This window comes from Tamandua tetradactyla, chromosome 2, assembly GCF_023851605.1.
Source record: "Tamandua tetradactyla isolate mTamTet1 chromosome 2, mTamTet1.pri, whole genome shotgun sequence".
Lineage (NCBI taxonomy): Eukaryota > Metazoa > Chordata > Mammalia > Pilosa > Myrmecophagidae > Tamandua > Tamandua tetradactyla.
In genome coordinates, this window is record NC_135328.1 from 133870312 (window position 1) to 133888553 (window position 18242).

The 18242-nt window shown below is 53.2% G+C and overlaps 1 long non-coding RNA gene across 1 annotated transcript; it reads left to right on the forward strand.

The window, feature by feature from the left end:
• The first annotated feature begins 754 nt into the window (after positions 1-754).
• Positions 755-5507, forward strand: LOC143662285 (uncharacterized). Its single transcript, XR_013165248.1, has 3 exons — positions 755-982; positions 4011-4928; positions 5275-5507. It is a non-coding gene; the product is annotated as an uncharacterized LOC143662285 (long non-coding RNA).
• The last annotated feature ends 12735 nt before the right edge of the window (positions 5508-18242 follow it).

The following is an 18242-nucleotide window of genomic DNA, read 5'->3' on the forward strand; positions in this document are numbered from 1 at the left end:
TCCAACAGGTAGACTAAGTTTGCAGAAGGAGGAGTGGATGCCCTCTCCAAGAACACACCATCATCCCAGGCCTCCTCCTGGGTGTGAGAGGACAAATTTGCAGAAATGATAAAGCTTCTCAGAGCCAAACATATGCCTTTGTTTCGAAGGGGCTCCACAGGCTAACAAGGACTGAGCCAAACAAAATACTTCTGATGGCTGGATGTGATCTGGGACCGCCAGTTTGAATTCTCTTTTCTAAGGAAAGGAAATCTGTTCACAATCAGTTTCTAAGGACTTGCTTTACCTTATTTCAAAAAGTCACTTCACTTCCTTTCTTTATCTCTCTCTTTTCTTTTCTTCTTTTTCTTCTTTCTCTTTCCTTCCTCTCTCTCTCTAGCTCTCCCCTCTCTTTTTCTTTCCTTCTTTGGTACAGCACAAGCTGTGTTTCCTCCCTCAAGCTTCCTAGTCCTGCATTAACAGTAGTAGCACCAGCCAGGGTCTGCTGAACTGGACAGAAGAAACAGAAGCTGCTGCTTTCTGAGGGTGTGACATTGGCTAACTTTTGGCAAAGGAAAGAAAAGGGGAAGCTGAAAACAATTTGTCTACTTGACTCCAAGTGCCAAGTCTCTCCCACACTTTGATACTTTAGAAATGATAACCAAATTCATTTCAGATTTGCTCTCCAGACCTTCACCCGGAGAGATGGCTGCCGGGCAGCAGTTTGGAATCCTGAGGTCACAGTGGACACAGTTCTGCCTCTGGGCCCCTGCAGCTTCCTGGACAGAGAGGAGAGAGCTGTCCCCATGAACTCCCTGCAGAGGTGGCCAGAGGCTAACCCCACCCATGTGGCTGTACTGGCCCTGGGCCTCGGGCCTTCCAGAGAAAGGTGGTGTGGCAACTGGACAGGTGTGGGGCTGTTGTCAGGACATGCTATCATGTGCTAGAGGGTGGCAAAGCACTACCACAAGCTGAGCCTCCAACCATAGAGAAAAGGTCTCTGGTGGGTACCAAAGAAAGGCCCCAATGCTGTGGGCCATAAGCAGGCCTCCTGCCCCACATGCTCGGATCTCTGTTTGCAGGTTCAGTCTCCGGGTATTTTTACTTGATGTTCTCCTCCCCGGGGCTGTGGCAGCAGGACTGTGTCTGCTGTAGCTCTGTGGCTGAGTGTCTGATGGACAGTGCAGGTGCAGGAGGGTCCCCAGTGCACTCGCTGAAGGTGCAGGGGCAGCAGGGAGGGGGGCAGCAGGGAGGGGGGCAGCACGGAGGTGGGCAGCAGGGAGGTGGGCAGGAGGGAGGGGGCAGCAGGGAGAGGGGCAGCAGGGAGGGGGCAGCAGGGAAGGGGGCACCAGGGAAGGGGGCAGCAGGGAGGGGGCAGCACGGAGGTGGGCAGCAGGGAGGTGGGCAGCAGGGAGGGGGGCAGCACGGAGGTGGGCAGCAGGGAGGGGGCAGCAGGGAGGGGGGCAGCACGGAGGTGGGCAGGAGGGAGGTGGGCAGCAGGGAGGTGGACTGCACGGAGGGGGTAGGAGGGAGGTGGGCAGCAGGGAGGTGGACTGCACGGAGGGGGTAGGAGGGAGGTGGGCAGCAGGGAGGGGGTAGGAGGGAGGTGGGCAGCAGGGAGGTGGGCAGCAGGGAGGGGGGCAGCAGGGAGGGGGTAGGAGGGAGGTGGGCAGCAGGGAGGTGGGCAGCAGGGAGGGGGCAGCAGGGAGGGGGTAGGAGGGAGGTGGGCAGCAGGGAAGTGGACTGCATGGAGGGGGGCAGCATGGAGGGAGGCAGCATCCAATCTGACCTGCAAGAGTGCAGCCACCTTAAACCCAGAATCCAGGGCCTAACCCACAGACCTGCGCGGGACATACCTTGCTATGTTCAATCTGCCTAATGCAGTCCAGCAGCATTTTAAGGCAGCTTTGCGGATTTTAACTAATATCTCAACATTCACAGTCAGGCTGGAGGTTAACAGGCTATGCAGTCCGCAGGGTCCCAGAGCCTTCTCGAGGCCCCTGAGCCACCTTCTGGTGGGGGGATCCTGAGTGACCCTCTCAAGGGTGGGTGCTGCTGTGCTGTGGAGGGCAGTTGGCTGGGGATCTGGGTGGGAGGTGGGTGCTCACAGGAAGCAAATACAAACTCAACCACCCAAGAAACCTGACGTCCAGAGGTACAAGGTCTAGCCAGGTGTGGAAGGGGCTGGGAGGTTGTGTCCACATTCTCCCCACTACTGGGGGCATCAGGTCTGAGAGAGGAGCCTTGGGCACCCCACCTGGAGATGGGGGCCCCACCTGGATACAGACACCTCCTCACGCAGGTGAAAGCATTGGGGGTCTCTTCTCATGCCACCCTGAGCTGCTGGTTGCTGGCTGCAGGGGGGTTGCAAAGAGAGAGGAGAGGGCAGTGGTTCCTTTCTAGGTACTGGAGTCCCTCCTTTGTCTCCTCCCTTCCCATGCCTCCTCCTCACAACCCTTCAGAGCTGACCACAGAGCTGAGAATGAAGGGACAGTCCCACGGTTCCCCTGTGTCCCGTGCCACCTCATTTGCCCTGAGGCACAGGAAACTACCTTTCCCCAGGCCTTGGTGAGGACCTGGAAAGTTCTCTTCCTGAGGACATGTCAGGGTCCCAAAGTCAACCAATCCAACCTCTAGAACAAGTAGAAACAAGCCATTCCAGTGACAAGGTCTATTTAAATTCAACAAGATCACTGTATAAAGTCATCCCTAATTTTTACTGCTCCTTACTATAAAAAACAGTTGAAAGCAAACCAGATGTAACCATGTATTTATACAACTTTAGTCATTTCCAGAATCTTTAAATATAGAACTGCCTTTAAAAGAACCTTTTTTTTTTGCCCCTGTAAGTTTCTTTGTTTCATGGACATGCATGAAAATAACAAAAATATTTCAGCTCTTTAATAACACATTCCAAAGGAAGTACTGGCAGTAAGAATGGAGGCAGTGGCTTCACTGTGCCTTGCTGGCTGTCCCTCAGCACCTGTGGTGTGGCCCCTGTGCCCAATGCCAGGCCAGCCTCTGAGGACCGAAGCACAGAGCAGACATGGTCCCTTCTGCAATTCTCCAAGAGGCTGTGGCGAAGGCATGCTCTCTCTTTTGTTGGACAAAGAGCTCCCCAGGAAACACTCTAAAGCATCTTCCATCCCACTTCCTCATGACTCATAGCAAATACTTGTGGGCTGGACTGAGTCTGAAGAAAGAAATAAAATGGGAAGTAAATACATTTGACAATAAATTTTAGATCATAAACCTTAGGTTTTTTTTCACAATATATGCACTTCATAATCAGGCAGTATTTTTCATTTGACGTGGATTTAAAGGTAGCTCAAAGAAAACACAGGATTAGCTGTAAGGAGGGGGTCAGTCCACATGAGCCAAACTCCCAAATAAACACATCAGGGGCTCAGTCTAAAAAAAGACAGAACACAAATAACCTCATCTTGAGGGGCCCACAGTTTTGTGTAACTGTTCCGAGGTCATGAGCCAATTTGCCAAAAAGAGGTTAACTGCAGTGCAGTCACGAAGCCTCCCAGGAAGCAGGCTCATGCGGGCTGGTGGGAGTCTGTCTGGGAAGTGGCCTTGGGTGGGCACTTCTAAAACTCTCCAGTGTGAGTGTGTGCATGCCCGGGCAATGCTTCTGGAAGTTGGAGAACACAGGCCCTAGAGAACATGGCTTATACACAAATGTTGACTTCCCCAAATCAGAGAATTAGCTGGAATAAATCTGTTTTGAGAAGATGCATGACCTTGGGCAGCTACTTCCCCTCCCCAGAGTAGGAGTCCTTGCTGTAAAATGAGGAGCTGCTTTCTCAGAGCCCTCCCCAGGCCCAGAGGCCCTTCTGCAGGGGCTCTGCCAGGAAGGTGGCCTCCAGCTTCTGGTCCAAGGAGGATAACAAAGTCCTGGGCCACAGAGAGGGTCGTGCACACCCCTTTCGAAACCCAGGGACTGGAGGATGAGCCTGCTATAGTATACCATTCTCAGGCAGAGCTGAATTCTCCTTCTCAGTCCATGTGCTTGCTCCTTGCAGTTTGCACCTCTGGCTTGCTGCCTCATATGTTCTAACTCAGTGAGTCTCCTGATTCCAATGTGTGCAGAAGTAACCTGGGGGCTTTGTTAGCCCTGCACATCCATAGGCCCTGCCTCCCCGTGCTCTCTTCCAGTAGGACTGTCTGGGCCAGGGCCAGCAAAGGGCCGGTCAAGCCCCCGGGAACCGATGCTCAGGGGTTCCAGGGACACTGGTCTAGCTCCGCCTGAGGTAGGGATCCATATCCCTTGAGACTCAGGCCCGGGAGGAGGGGATGGAAGGCAGGGCTCTGCTCAGAACACAGCATGGAACAGAGCAGGGGAAAGGACGTGCTGGGCATTCCACCTCAATGTGACAAGAGCGGGATCCATGTGGCAGGGAAGGCTGCTGTGACCGTGGGTGACACGGGGTTCACAGGCCAGGCCTGAGAGGTTGAAGTGACTGCAGGAAGTGGAAGGAGGGGCCCGGGGACTGGGTCCATGGGGCGGGGCCTGGGGCTCCTCACAAAGGTGCTGCTTCTGGAGGAAACACTTCTGTCCAGAGGGAGCCCGGTGGGATTAAAGGGGAAGTGATTGTCAAATCGCTCCTGCCCTTGTGGCACTCTGCTGAGCATTTGGGGATCTGGGGCCGGGAACCAAGTGGGAGCCTCCAGGCACAGGGAGCCCGGGGGACCGGGGGCTTGTGCAGTTGCCAGGCTGCTGCTCCCCAGTGACACAGCCTTCTCCAGGGGAGAGCCAGGGTCTTACACTCATTGTTTCCAGATGGGAAGGTTGGAGAAGACAGAGAGGCCTTGGCTCTGTGGGCTGGGATGCTGGTGTGCAATATGGATGTGACATATTGAAGTAATCGAGATAGAAGATCTGGCTTCAGCCAAGGCTGTCAGAGAGATACTTTTTAAAACATTACATGGTTTGTAACAAGGTATTGTGTGCCCTCCCAGAAACCCTGCTGCCTCAGCCTCTGGGAAGGCGGTGGGGGGAAAAGTGTGCTTATTTTGCTTGAGTTATTTAAGCTCCTTTTATAAATGAGGAATTTGGCATCTCCTGGCTGGGGCAGAGCCAGCAAGGCCGACACACTTATATTGCGGCTCATGCTGGCAACTCACTAAGCAGGCCCAGCTGCTCCCCTTGAGGCAGGCCCCTAAGGACGCCCCGAATCTGTGGACTAGACCCTCTATGGTCACCTGGGGGCCACACGTGGGCCACCCTGTGTGGGTTGGTCTCAGCTGCCTGCGCCCTCCTTATTGGCGGCCGCCTTTCATGTCCAGGCCCGGGCACAGGCGGCGAACACAGCCAGCAGGATCCTCAGCCCAGGTTAGCCAGTGGGACGCGCAGGCAGAGCCAGAGTCGGTCAGCTTGCCGGTTCCGCTGCGGTGACCTGGCTTCTGTGGGGTGCTGTGAGCCGGGAGCGGCCCCTTCCTTGACTAACTTCACACCTGAGAACATGTCAGAGGATCCCTGTGGACAGAGCATCTGCTTCACATTTCAAAAGCCGGGAACTGTGAAGTTTGTATTTTGATTAAAATTTGTATTACTTTTTTATTTGTCGCCCCTGCTCCCCAACAATGTGATTTCAGGATATTTAATTTCAAGCAATCATCTGAAGGGCAAGGGGGAGGAGGCATTTGATGTGAAACAGCACACGGGGAAAGCCAGCCAAGTTAGGAAACAGAGCAACGTGGGGCTGTGTACATGTGACAGCTGAAACCTCTTTTGTTCTCCCAGGCCGTGTACAGGAAATTCTGCTCCGGGCTGCGGATCAGCAGGACCAATTGTCTACTGCTCTCCCTGCTGCATCTGGGGTCCTGGGCAAGTCCCTGGAAACTTTCTGGCTCCGGTCATCTTGTTGTGGGGTGGGGCGGGAAGGGAGGGGAGGGGGGGAAATGCCCACTGCCCTCATGGCCCATTGGGTCTGGGAGAAAACCAGAGGTCTTCCATAGCTTAGCTACAGTGTCCTGGTTTCAGAGCTCCCCAGCCTTCCCATGCCGCTGGCTGCACTATGAGAGAGAAGGGACATTAGTCAAGTGTTAGTCCCTCCCCATTCTTGCTCTTGGGCAGAAGTTACTCATTCAAGTGTCCACAAGACCTGGCAGGTGAGGGCAGGGCCCCAGACACAGCAGGTGCACCATAAATACTTATTGACTGATTAATGAATCAAAGTGGAGCTGATGAGACAACAGGAAGTAGTGGCAGCCACGTCAAACGGAAGGTCTGTGATGTTCAAATTATTGCTTTCTTAAAACACAAATTTAAATACCTTAGGGATCAAGGGCTGCCATGTGAACCTCTGCATCCAAGTTAATATATTTTAGGCCCACTTAAAAGACCAGGAAAAGAGGGAAATAAAGCTGGTAGATAAGAAGTTCCAAATTTCAGCAGTTCACTGTGACTTCAATATCCTGTCTTAGCTTATAAGTACAGTTCATTCACTATTCCACTCACCTACTCCGCGTTATGTACATCCAGTTGCTTTGGAAACCACACTTAGAGCTGGTACCAAATGGGTTGCAGGGTCGCAGCAGCATCCTGCCTTGCAGACCTCTATATGGAGGGCAGAGTCTGCCAAGCTCCAAATCACTTGCTCCTGCCTCTTGCTCATGGGAAGCCCCATCAACAGAACCAAGGTGGTCACGATGCTGCCAGAGGGAAAGCTGGCCTGATCATATACCTGGCCAGGAAGCCTCGCTGGTTTCCTAACCTGAGCTTTATACTCCCCTGCCTGTTTGTGAAGACCCATAGGGCAGTGTCCCATGAAAGCAGCACTGAGTCAGCATGAAGAGCCGATCCTGCCCGATTTTGGGTGCAGAAGTGGAGGGACGCTCCTCACACTGCTCCCCCGGTCCTCAGGTGCTTGGGCCATCTGTGTGATTCTCTCTGTAGTTGAATCAATGTCTTCTATTTATGGAGTCGACCTCTATTTTTCCCTAAGTTCATTTCAGACTCGAGTCAGTGAGTCCCAAGCCCATGCTTGCAGGTCACCTCTGACCCTCCCGGGTGTTCAGCTGCCTCTTGCTTCTATTCCTAGAAGGGATGGAGGGGATGGCCCTTGGGCTGTTTCCTGCACTTGGCCACCCAAGTCCCCAGCAGCGGGTTGTGCTCTTGGTCACCTGCTGTTGGTGTTTCTACCATCTCTGTGCTTACGTATATGTGGCTGCGGATTCCTACATTCCTGCAATTTTAGGTAAATGTGCAAAGTGACTTCACCCTGGAGTGTGGGGGATGTGCCTTGGATTGCTCACAAGCAGGTGAAGTGGAAGGGATGGCTGGAACGGAACGAGCGCTCTGCTCTGGTGGACACAGGTGCTTGGAGTTATGTTTCCAATAAGAGGCGTGGATTTGCACTGCTTAGTGATCAAAGCAGAACTCCTAAGACTGGAATTCAAGGCTCTTCAAGTCTGGCCCTCTCTTTCTTGCCTTATCTTTTCTCCATCCCTTCTTGCCCTCAGGTAAGGTCTCTGCCCCTCCCCTTCCAGGATGAAGAGAAACCCAGGGGCCTTCTGCAGGTGGGTCTGTGTGTGGAGCCTGAGCACTAACAGTAGAAGGAAAGCTTCCTTCCTGGCTGTCCTGCTGTGGGCAGCACAAAGCAGGGCCAGAGGCCATGAACCCCCAGCTTATAACCCTCCCTGTGTGCCGACAGCGAGGAGCTGGGATACTCACAGGGTAGCCAGGGTCCCCCGGGTCCTTGCAGTCTCCTTGGTCACCCACCAGGCCCTGAATAACAGGGAGGGCAGCAAAGCATGGTGCGCCATATGCACAGGGTCAGGTCGGGCCTCACCGCCCATGGCCTCTGTGGAGCTGGCAGCACCTTTGCCCAGTCTGGATTTCCCTTCCCCCCACGGGACTGGCCCCAGCTCCACCTGCATGACAATCCAGGGTGGGGAAAGAGGGGGGGAGGGCGGGCCTTACCTGGTCCCCAGGTCGCCCAGGGGGCCCCTCAGCCTTGCCATCCTCGTCCTGCTCCCCCTGCAAACACAGAACTGGCTTTAAGCCACGTCTCCCGCTCCTGGGGAGGTTTGACTTCCAGGACCTTCACAGTGGTGCCAAAAGGACCTCCACGAAGGTGATATCTGGCCTCAACAGGGTGACCACTGGGCCACTGAGGCCAGAGAGTGAAGGGGCTGTTGGGGGTGCAGGGGGTGTGGGGGCTACACAACATCTCAGCCAGACCAGGATGAGGAACCAGGGTGCTGAGAGCACAGGACAGGGCTCTTCCCCTCCACGCCCCTGGGGACCACCACACCCACCACTCAAGCTGGAGGACCCTGGAGGTCATAGCAAAAAGCCCAGGTGTTGGGTCAGAGATCTTGGTGCTGACTCCAGCTCTGGGTGATCCTCCATAACTGCTTGCCCTCCCTGACCTCTTCTTAGCTGCAAAACAGGGCAAATGGTGGGTGCTGCCCACAGGGCAGTGTGAGGACCCTATGAAATGAGACCAGCACAGGTGACTCAGACACTCTTCACCCCAGCCCACAAAGCAGGTGCTGCTGTCATCCCCACTTACAGATGGGGACAGCGAGGCACAGAGGTGATGTGACTTGCTCAGAGGTCTTCAATCCTCTTTAAGAGCCCCTTTCTCCAAATCTTGCTGGGAGAAGATGGACAAAGATCCAGTCCTAGGATGAGCTCAGAGCCTGTGATGGGAAGGTCCTAGGGCTTCCCCTGCACCACTTAGCAGTGAGCCGGCCTGGGCGTCCTGTCCTTAGAACAGATTCCTAGCTGCAAAATGGGCTGGTTGTCCCCCTGCCTTGTTGCACAGGATTCCACAAGGAAATGCTGGTCAGCGCTCAGCACACTGCTGTGCACCAAGGGGCTCAGTTGACAGGCTCAGAGTGGCTGTGGGTAATGAAGCAGTGACCTGTGGCACAGAGGAGGCTGAGCCAGGCTGGGGAAGGAGCAGAGTCACGAGCTGAGAGCCTTGGGTCACTGCAGGCCTTCTTGAACCTGGACCACCCACAGGTTCGTGGGATGGGGCACCACCTGCAAGCTACAAGGAAGGTGTAAGTGGAACAGCCAACAGCAGGACCTTGGGCACAGAACCACGTGGCACCCGGGAACTGGCGTCATCTCTCCTGGGGGCCATTCAAGGCAGCCTTGAGCCCCCTCATTGTCACTGTCACAGGGAGTGCAGGGGAGGCAGGAGGAGAGCTCCTCCCTGGGGCTGGTGCAGGTCCCTGGAGCGAATCAGCCAGGGTTGGTGGCTGTAGGTCCTTGGCTGGGTTCTCTGTGGTTCCTGTGGCCAGAGGCTGAGGGGTGGGATGTGGCCCACAGCATGGAACCAGTTGTTCCCAGGGAGGTGCCAGGAAGCAGGCTTCCCTCTCCTTCTGCCCAGCCCACTTTCTAGGGCTCTATTACTCAGTTCTTGGTCCCATAGTGGAGGGAGGCAGCTGGACAGGGGAACTTGGAGAAAGGAGGTCATGTTTATCCAGTAAGCTCTATATGTCAGGACTGGGTGAGGCACATCTTATATCTGGTTTCATAGAATCTACGCAGCAATCTTACACTGCTGGGAAGCCTGTACCCATTTTACAGACAAGGAAATTGAGGCCTGGGGAGGGAAGGCTCTTAGCCAAGACTACACAGGGAATGGGGTGGACTGCACCTAAAGCCAGCTCTCCATACCCTGCAGCCCCCCTGACAAATCAGAAAGCTATAATTTGAAGATATGGTCTTTTTTAGCATCAAAAACTGGGGGAGCGGGCGGGCCGCGGTGGCTCAGCGGGCAAAGTGCTTGCCTGCTATGCCGGAGGACCTCGGTTCGATTCCCGGCCCCAGCCCATGTAACAAAAACGGAGAAACAGAATACAATAAAACAAGAAAATGTTTAAAAATGTTTCCCTTCCTTCCTTCTATCCTTCCTTCCTTCTCTCTGTCTTTAAAAAAAAAAAAAAAAAAAAAAAAAAAAAAAAAAACTGGGGGAGCCTCTCCTCTTTCTTCCTATGGTTTCATCCCATCTCCCCAATCCCTCTGGCCCCCAACTTTGCAGATGCAGGCCTCACGGGATTTGCATGGTAAACAGCATATTAGCTCATCTAAGAGTCCATTTCTGGCTGGGGATCAGGGTCTGGCATTAGACAGATGGAGTCTGAATCCTGACTCTGCCATGCTCCTGCCACTGATCCTGAGCACTGTGGAGACTCAGTTTCCCCACCTGTCACAGGGGACATTGACATGTCCAGGCCCAGCTCATGATAGCACACATAGGAGACGTCCTGAGGAAAGAGCTTGTGCATGGTTGTTGCATTTTGGTTCTTCTCTCAAGAATCTCCTCTCTTCTCAGCACCATCCATAGCTGGTGGCTGGCTCTTCATTCATGTGACATTTTCCTTTTTCGTCTCTTTAAAGTATCATTTCCCAGACCGCAGCTCAGGGTCTGGAATGTATTAAGTCCCTAATAAATACCTGTCCAATGGTGGATGAATGACTGCATTAATATAACAACTTATAAGCCAGACAAGATGTCCACGGGGGAGGAGACACGACCCTGAAGCTAGACACATGCTTGATGTCCTTCTCGGCCTCCCTTTCCCAAGGCCCCATCCACTCCGGGTGAGGTGGATGAGCCCCAGGAACCCCAGGGCCCACCATGGCCTCGGCAGCCTGAGGGCAGGTTTGGTGTCAAGATCAATTTTCAGCAGCCACAGGGACTGCTTCGGGGACTGCAGATGGCCAGAGCACAGGCCTTGGGGGCCCCCTGCCTGCTGCTCATTTCAGGGTCTGTGCTAACCCCTTCTGTGCCAGCCCTGGAAGACTGAGGACCCAAGAGGGGCCAGGGTTCTGAGTGGCACTGTCCACAGCTTCCTTCACGGTCTGCCAGAACCTGCGGCCTCCTCTGATCTCAGATCTGTTCTTCTCCAAGCAGGAGGATAGGGGCCAGCTGGACAGCCAGCCAGGCTGGGCTGTTTCACCAGATAGTTAGGCGGGAGCTGACTGGACCACAGAAAGGAGGGAGGGGAGGCATAAGGGGGAAGGAGACAGCCGTGGGCTACATGCGGGAAGCCTTCCAGCTGAGCAATGGGGGTGGGGGGAGGCGGAGGGGGCATGAGGGGAGGAAGACAAGAAGGAGGGACCCAGTGCTGCTAACACAGGACTCAGAGACTTGGGCTCTGGGGCCAGCCGGGTGCCACATTGAGGTGAATCAGGACCAAGGCCATGGCCATCGGTGACCCCCATTCTGCACAATAGGGTAGGGGCTGCTGCTTGCAAGGTTCATTCCAGCAGTTCCTCTCTTCTCCTGGATCTCCAGCATCCTGGGCACTCAGCTGGCTTGGAAGTCTCCCTCTTGCTGTGTGGGTGAGCTCAACCCCAGCAGGGCTCCGATGCCCAGGTGCACAGGCGTGATAGAATCCAACTGTGTTATTCTTGACCTGATCAATGTCTGTTTCCCTTGCTTGACTGTGAGCCCCATGAGGGCAGTGAATGTGTCTTTTGTCCCTTGGTATCGGGCAGAGGTGACACCACATGCACATGTGTGGAGGGAGGGTCTAAGGGCTCCCAGGGGAGGGGGTGGCAGCAGTGAAACCCACCTTGTGGGCAGTCCCCTACCCAGCAGCCCTGTGAGCTGGGGGTGCTCTCGCCTGAACCTTGGGTGCCACGTGGACCAAGGGGCTTGCTGCTGCCTCCCCCAGAGCCGACCTCCACATGCATTCCCAGGACCAAACACCCACCTTTTTGCCTTTGGGTCCAGGATGTCTGAGGGGCCCCACAATGCCTTTGTGTCCCTGCAGGAAAACAGGATGGTAAGAGGTGAGAGAATGGGGAAGTGAGGACTGAGGAAGGAAAATGCAAAAGGACAGGAAGTCAGGGCTGGAGACAGTAAGCTGCACAACAGGGCCCTGGCCAGGGTCCAGCTCACTATGTGGCTCTGAGCCATCCCCATGCCTCTCTGAGGAAAGGCTGCCCAGCAGGCCATGTCTTGGGGTTCAGCCAACCCTCTAACGGGGGTGCCAGCCTGGACACTCAGGAGCTCTGCCCACCAGCTCTGGACAGACCAGGTACAGGTTCTCTGGAGAGCCAGCTTAAGTCCTCCAAGGAGGGGCAGGGGGCAAAACCTGTGCTTCCACTGACTTCCCATCCTGTGGCCAGAACTACACACACCTGCCTTGGGCTCCCTCTCCAGCCCCCCTATCTCCTTGGGGAGCACCCCTCCTGCTCTTTCCCTCTCCTCCCTCCCTGCTCTTCCTCTTTCAGACACTTGGACTTGGAGCAACGAAGGCTGGGACTAGGATCCCACTTCAACCCTACCATGCTTTCAGAACTCTCACCTGTTCCTTAACCTCTTTGAGCCTCAGTTTCCTTTTTGGAGCAAGCCCCAAGCACATATGAACCCTGGTCTTCCCAGATGTGAAAGGTGGGTTTAGCTCACCTACTTCATGGGAGTGCCAGCTTGGATGTGAAAATGGGCTCCTGGAGAGCTGAAAAACGTGTGCCCCCATCCCCAGAAATTCTCAGCGAGGGCCCAGGGCCTCGCCCTCCCCACTGCCCCCATCGCTTCTGTGGTCCTCCCCCACTTCCACCATTTTCAGGGGCTCTGGCCTGGAAGGACGTGGGGCAGAGCTGAGGGGGTCAGAGGGAAGAGAAGCATCATCTCACCTCATAGCCAGCCAGTCCTGGTTCTCCTTGGGCCCCCATCACTGGGACCAAGAGTGGCCACCTGGTGAGGACACAGGCACCCTCAAACCCCAGCCCGACCAGCCACAGCCCCTCCCATCCCCTCTGTCCAGAACCAAGGCCCTGCCTCAGTGCAGAGCAAACCGGGTCTGTGCCTCAGTCCAAGTCCTGGAGGAACCACCCCCCCACCGGCCCTTCTTCTCCCAGCTCCAGGGCTCAGCAGAACCAAGGGCTAAATTTGCAGACTTAGTGAATCATTTGTTAAACAGAGCCATTAGTACAAATTAAATGAGATCTTGCATTATATTAAAAACAAAGGTAACAAATAGTTCAACATCTATCCTTCCTAATTATTTTACAACATGTTACTCTGTCCTGTGCCCCTATGGGAGTTGCCATCTGTTGTCTCTGTGGGGGAAATGGGGAGCTGCACCACACACCTCTGGGCTCCCCATTCTGTGACTACATGTGAGAGTTGGATGTCACCCAGGGTGTGACACACACCCTGGGGGAACCGGCAAATGCCCCCAGCCAGCTGGTGCTCATCAGCTCACACCAGCCACCCAGAGACGCTGCCTCACTCTTTTCTTCCCACCGCCACACCCCACACCCACCTCTGGGAGTTCTCATCCCCTACAGTGTCATCCCCTCCAGGCCATTCCTTTGGTTGCACCGCCCCCTAAAGTCACCCAAGATCTGCTGCTGCCTCACCCTGATCCTCCTAAATCTACCCCCAGTGGGAAAATCCTCCCACAATGAGCACTTCCACGGTGTGCTCCCGCCCCACCCCAACAGCAGGGCTAATGGATCTGGGTGTGTTGAGGACATGAGGGAAAACGCAGACCCTCTGAAATGGCAGTAAGTATTTCTATTGTGTGTTCTTTTCCAGGGAGAGGAGCTGCAGCTTTCTGCACATTCCCAAAGAGGTGGCTGGATGTGCATGCCCCAGTGCTTAGCTGACAGTGGTGTGGGTGCCCTCAGCTCACAGACACTTCCTGCTGGCACCTGCCTTTCTGCCTTCAGTCACCCCAGTTTTGTGTCTGACCCCCACCCCCTTGCCCACCCCAGCCAGAGCGTCTTCATCATTGGTCCCAGGCTGCCCAGGGACCCTTTAGGGCCTGGGGTGCCAGGGGGTCTAGGGTCTCCAGGGATACCCATCTCACCCAGCTGTCCTTGGTAACCCTTGGCACCCTGCAGTGGGAAGAGAGATAAGATGTTACCAGGTCCAGCAGGAGGGGGAAGAGAGGGATGGGGGGCACATGGAGGGCAGGGAGGAGGAGGAGGAGGGACATGAGGTGGTCCATGTGGGACACATGGGGAGCATATGGTGGGACCGTGCTGGGGAAGAAGGGAGGGAGCCCACCTTGGCTCCAGTCCAGCCCTTCTCACCTTGCTTGCCTGGTTTTCCTTCATTACCCTGAAGTGAGAAAAGGAAAAAGAAAGAGAGAGAAGCAGATGAGAAAAGGGACGACACTGGGGCTGATCCATGCACTGGTTGAAGTCTCTTTCTGGAGCTCTGAGCAGGTGACCTAACTTCCCATGCCTCAGTGTCCTCATCTGTGAAATGGGTGCAGTAGTCCTATTTTTTTCTGATTTATTTATTGTGAAAAAATATATATAACAAAATCTGTCCTTTTACCCATGTTTAAATGTAGAATTCAGTGACAATTACATTCACAATGTTGTGCACCACTATTTCCAAAGTTTTTCATCACCCCGAAGGGAAACTCTGGCCCCAGTCAGCAGTCACTCCCCATCCCCTCCAATTAGGATTTGCCTCCCGGAGCTGAGCATCCAACCTCTTGGTACAGCAGCCTGTCTGCAGGCTACTGGCCCCAGGAAATGTGGGTGTGGCCAGACCAGAGAGTTTCTGTGGTCACTGTGGTCACTGTTGTCATGGTGACCAGCAGTCACCCTCCCCCCCCCTGTGGTCCTGAGGGGAACAGCTCTCGGCACTGCCAAGCAGTATTCCCCTCCTAATGACCTGACACCTCCTCCACCAATGGTGTCAGCTGAAGGTCCCCAAGGCAAAAGGCCTTGCCCAGGGTCCCAGCTGGTCCATCATTCAATCCCAGATCTGTCTGACTCCAAGTTCCACCTCCAGGCTCAGGCCCGGTGATGACAAGAGGCAGGCAGGAGGGGTGTTCTCAGCTCCCCATAGCTGAGATGCTGTCTCACTTCTCCAGCATCCTCCAGGCCCTGTCCAACAGACACAGACTCCTTTCTGTCCAGGAGGGGTTGCTGGGGCTGGAAGGGCTCCTCACAGGCGTACTTGGGCTGGGCACCCAGGCCACTCCCTACGACACCACTCCCTACCAGGCCACTCTGCCCCTCCCCCACAGGACATACCAAAAGGCTGCCCTGCCCCAAGAGGGGCTGAACTGGTTTTGTCTGTGGCCAGAGAAACTGTCTAGTAGGAGTGAGCATGTATAAGTATGCATATGTAAGCTCAAGGGGAACTGGAGAGAACATTTGTCTTCTTGGAAAGCACTAACCAGCCGGTGTGATTCAGCCCCTCTGGCCACATTAACAGAGGCATATGCTGTAGGTCCAGGGAGGTGATGGTCCCGTCTGTGCTCCAGGCCCTACTCAGAGTGGATGTTGCCCTTTAAGAGGAGGCTCTGACTAACTGAGCTGGAGGACGGGTAAGAAGAGGAGGTCTGAGAGGTATGTGGAAAGACCTGGGCCATCCCAGAGGGACTTGATTCCTGCCTGAATCTCTCTGCAGCTGTCCTGGAGTTGGGGCAATCATGTTCAAGGAATGGCTGGTGAACAGAAATTACAGGGTAGCTGGCTTTGATTCAGCACAAGGGAGACATGTCTGCTTAGAAGATACAACATGACCAATGTGCATTAGTGACGATGACTCTCCTTCCTGACAAACGCCTGTCAGGACAGTCGGTGTTCAGTTGGGAGAGGATGCCTGCACCCTGGTGCTCGTCTTTCCTATAACCTGAGGCGAGTCCTGCCCCTTCTCTGGGCTGAGACTCAGTTTCTCTGCCTTTAATGATGAAGATCTTAAACTGCTCCCTGTGTTGTCTAACAGGGTGGCCCCTAGCACATGTGGCTTCCAAGCCCTCGAAATGTGGCTACTATGACTGAGGGACTGAATTCGTAGTTTTATTTACTTTTTAAAAAGTTGAATGTAAAATTGATAAGCAACCCAGATATTGGAAATCCAGGGTTTGGAGCACCTTGGTTATATGAATCTACTTTGCCAATTGTAACTTTTATAAAATCTAAATATGGATTAGGTTGTCCAATAAAAATTTAGCACCCAAATTGAGATGTTTGGTAAGTGTAAACAATAGATTTCAAACACTTAGTGCTGGCCTCATATCAAAAAAATGCAAAATATATTATGGAATATTTGTATTGATTGCATGTTGAAATGTTAATATTTTGAATATATTGGAGTGAATAAAATGATACTTAAAGTTAATTTCACCTATTTTTTTACCTTTTTAAAACATAGCTACTAGAAAATTTTAAATTACACTTGTCACTTATTTTCTGTTTCTATTGGACAGTACAGCTGAGATAAACTCAAGATTTCTTATTTCCCAAGTATTAAAATATGAATGATCCTCAAGGCTTTTGACCACAGGCTAAGCACTGTGTGCACACACTACATTGTATTCAACTTATTCCATTTTCACAACAGTTTGGGAGGAAGGGATGGTTATCCCATTTTAGTGCACATGAAACTAAGGCTCAGCAAGAGGAGGCTGTTGGCCCTGGTTGCCCAGCCAGCTTAGAAATGAGATGGAGATGCTCAGTTTCCAGGATACCCCTTCCCCCTGGCTGGTCCTCAATGAGGAATGATGAAATCACAACACAGAAGCTGGCGGAATTTGCCAGTGCACTGCAATGATTGAGCACTTGATATAGAGCCAGGGAGACGGGAGCTTGGATACTGCCCAGGAGAGGGCAGCTGCTTATTCTGAGAACTTCCCTTGGTGGGAAACCCTGAGTAATGATGCAGCATCCAGTGGGATGAGACTGTGGTGCAGGAATTCAGACTTTTGCTGGGTCCCCATCCACACAGATGCATTTCTGGAATGGTGCCGCTGGCTCATAAAATTCTATTTTTAAATACTCTGCTGTTTCCAAGTCAGAATGGGAGATATGAGTCCTGCAGCCCTGATGTCAAAAAGATTGTAAATACAATCCCCTGATCTCCTCCACCACCCCAAAATACAGTCTGGCCACAAGGAACTTCTTTCTAGTCTGGGTCTATGAGATCCAGGAGTGATGGCAAAATATTGACACTAACACTGTTACACAACCATCACCACCACCATCACCACAATCTACACCATCTTCACCATCATCACCACCACCTTCACACCATCACCACCACCTCCACCATTATCACCACCTACACCATCACCACGTACACCATCACCACCTTCACCATCATCACCACCTACACCACCATCACTATCACCTCCACCACCTTCACCATCTACACCACCATCACTATCACCTCCACCATCACCACAACCATCATCACCATCTCCACTCCATCATCACAATCACCACTGCCACCATCACCATCACTAACACCATCACCATCACCTCCTCCACTAACAACACCCTCATCATCACCATCACCATCAGCACCACCATAACGGTCACCCTCACCATAACTACCATCACCACCATCCCCATCATCATAATCATCATCACCACCCCCCCCGCCAGCTGCCAGTCATATGTCCACTTCCCAATTCTTTAAGACAATTATATTTCTGGTTCATTTTATAAAATGTTTTCTTATCCAATGTTTTGTTTACTCTTTACAGATGACAAAAACAAGGATCAGAGAGGAGCAGTGATATGTTCAAAGTCACACAGAGCCTGGACACTGGAGCCAGGAACTAGGGCCCAACCTTTAGACTCTGGGTCCAGGGCACACCAAATCATCAAAAGCTCACTAAAAAGCATCTCTGGAATGAGAACTCAAGGGAGTCTTAGAGCACATTCCTTCTAACTCCATTTCACCAAGGATGAGACCCAGAGAGGGCAAGGGGCAAAGTAGAAGGTCACACAGCAAGTCAGTGATGGAGAGTCAGGGCCAGTGCCCCTCCTGCAAAGTCCCCCTGGCCCATTCCTCCACTGCTGGGCCAAGCTTGAGGGAAGTTTCCTCTGTTCTATTCTCACTGTGTTTGGGGCACTCACCCAGCTACAGCTGCTAAGGGGATTAGCACTTTGGTTCTATTTTAGGACACAAATATGATTTTCCCACAGCCAGTTTATTGCAGGATCATTTGGAGTAATCCTAGGTTAGTCATTTCAATACCCAAGGGGGCAAAGAGAATCTCAAGAGCAGGCCCAAATGAAACTGGGCAGCCATGCCCAGGTAACAGAATAAACCTCTCCCCTTGGGGAATGGAGAGGGAAATGGACAGCCCAGGGAAACTAGGCTAGAAGCAGAGGTGCAAGTCATTACCACCCAGTTGACTCAAAACAGAATGCCAACAGGCTTGCACATCTGTATGGGCTGTGTATCTGCAAGGCTGCCTTACACACTGAGCCCAATCAGTTCCAGTGACCACACCAGTCACATCACATTCTGCTTAACTGTGCAAACATACCAAGTTTCCCCAACCACATAATCAAATAC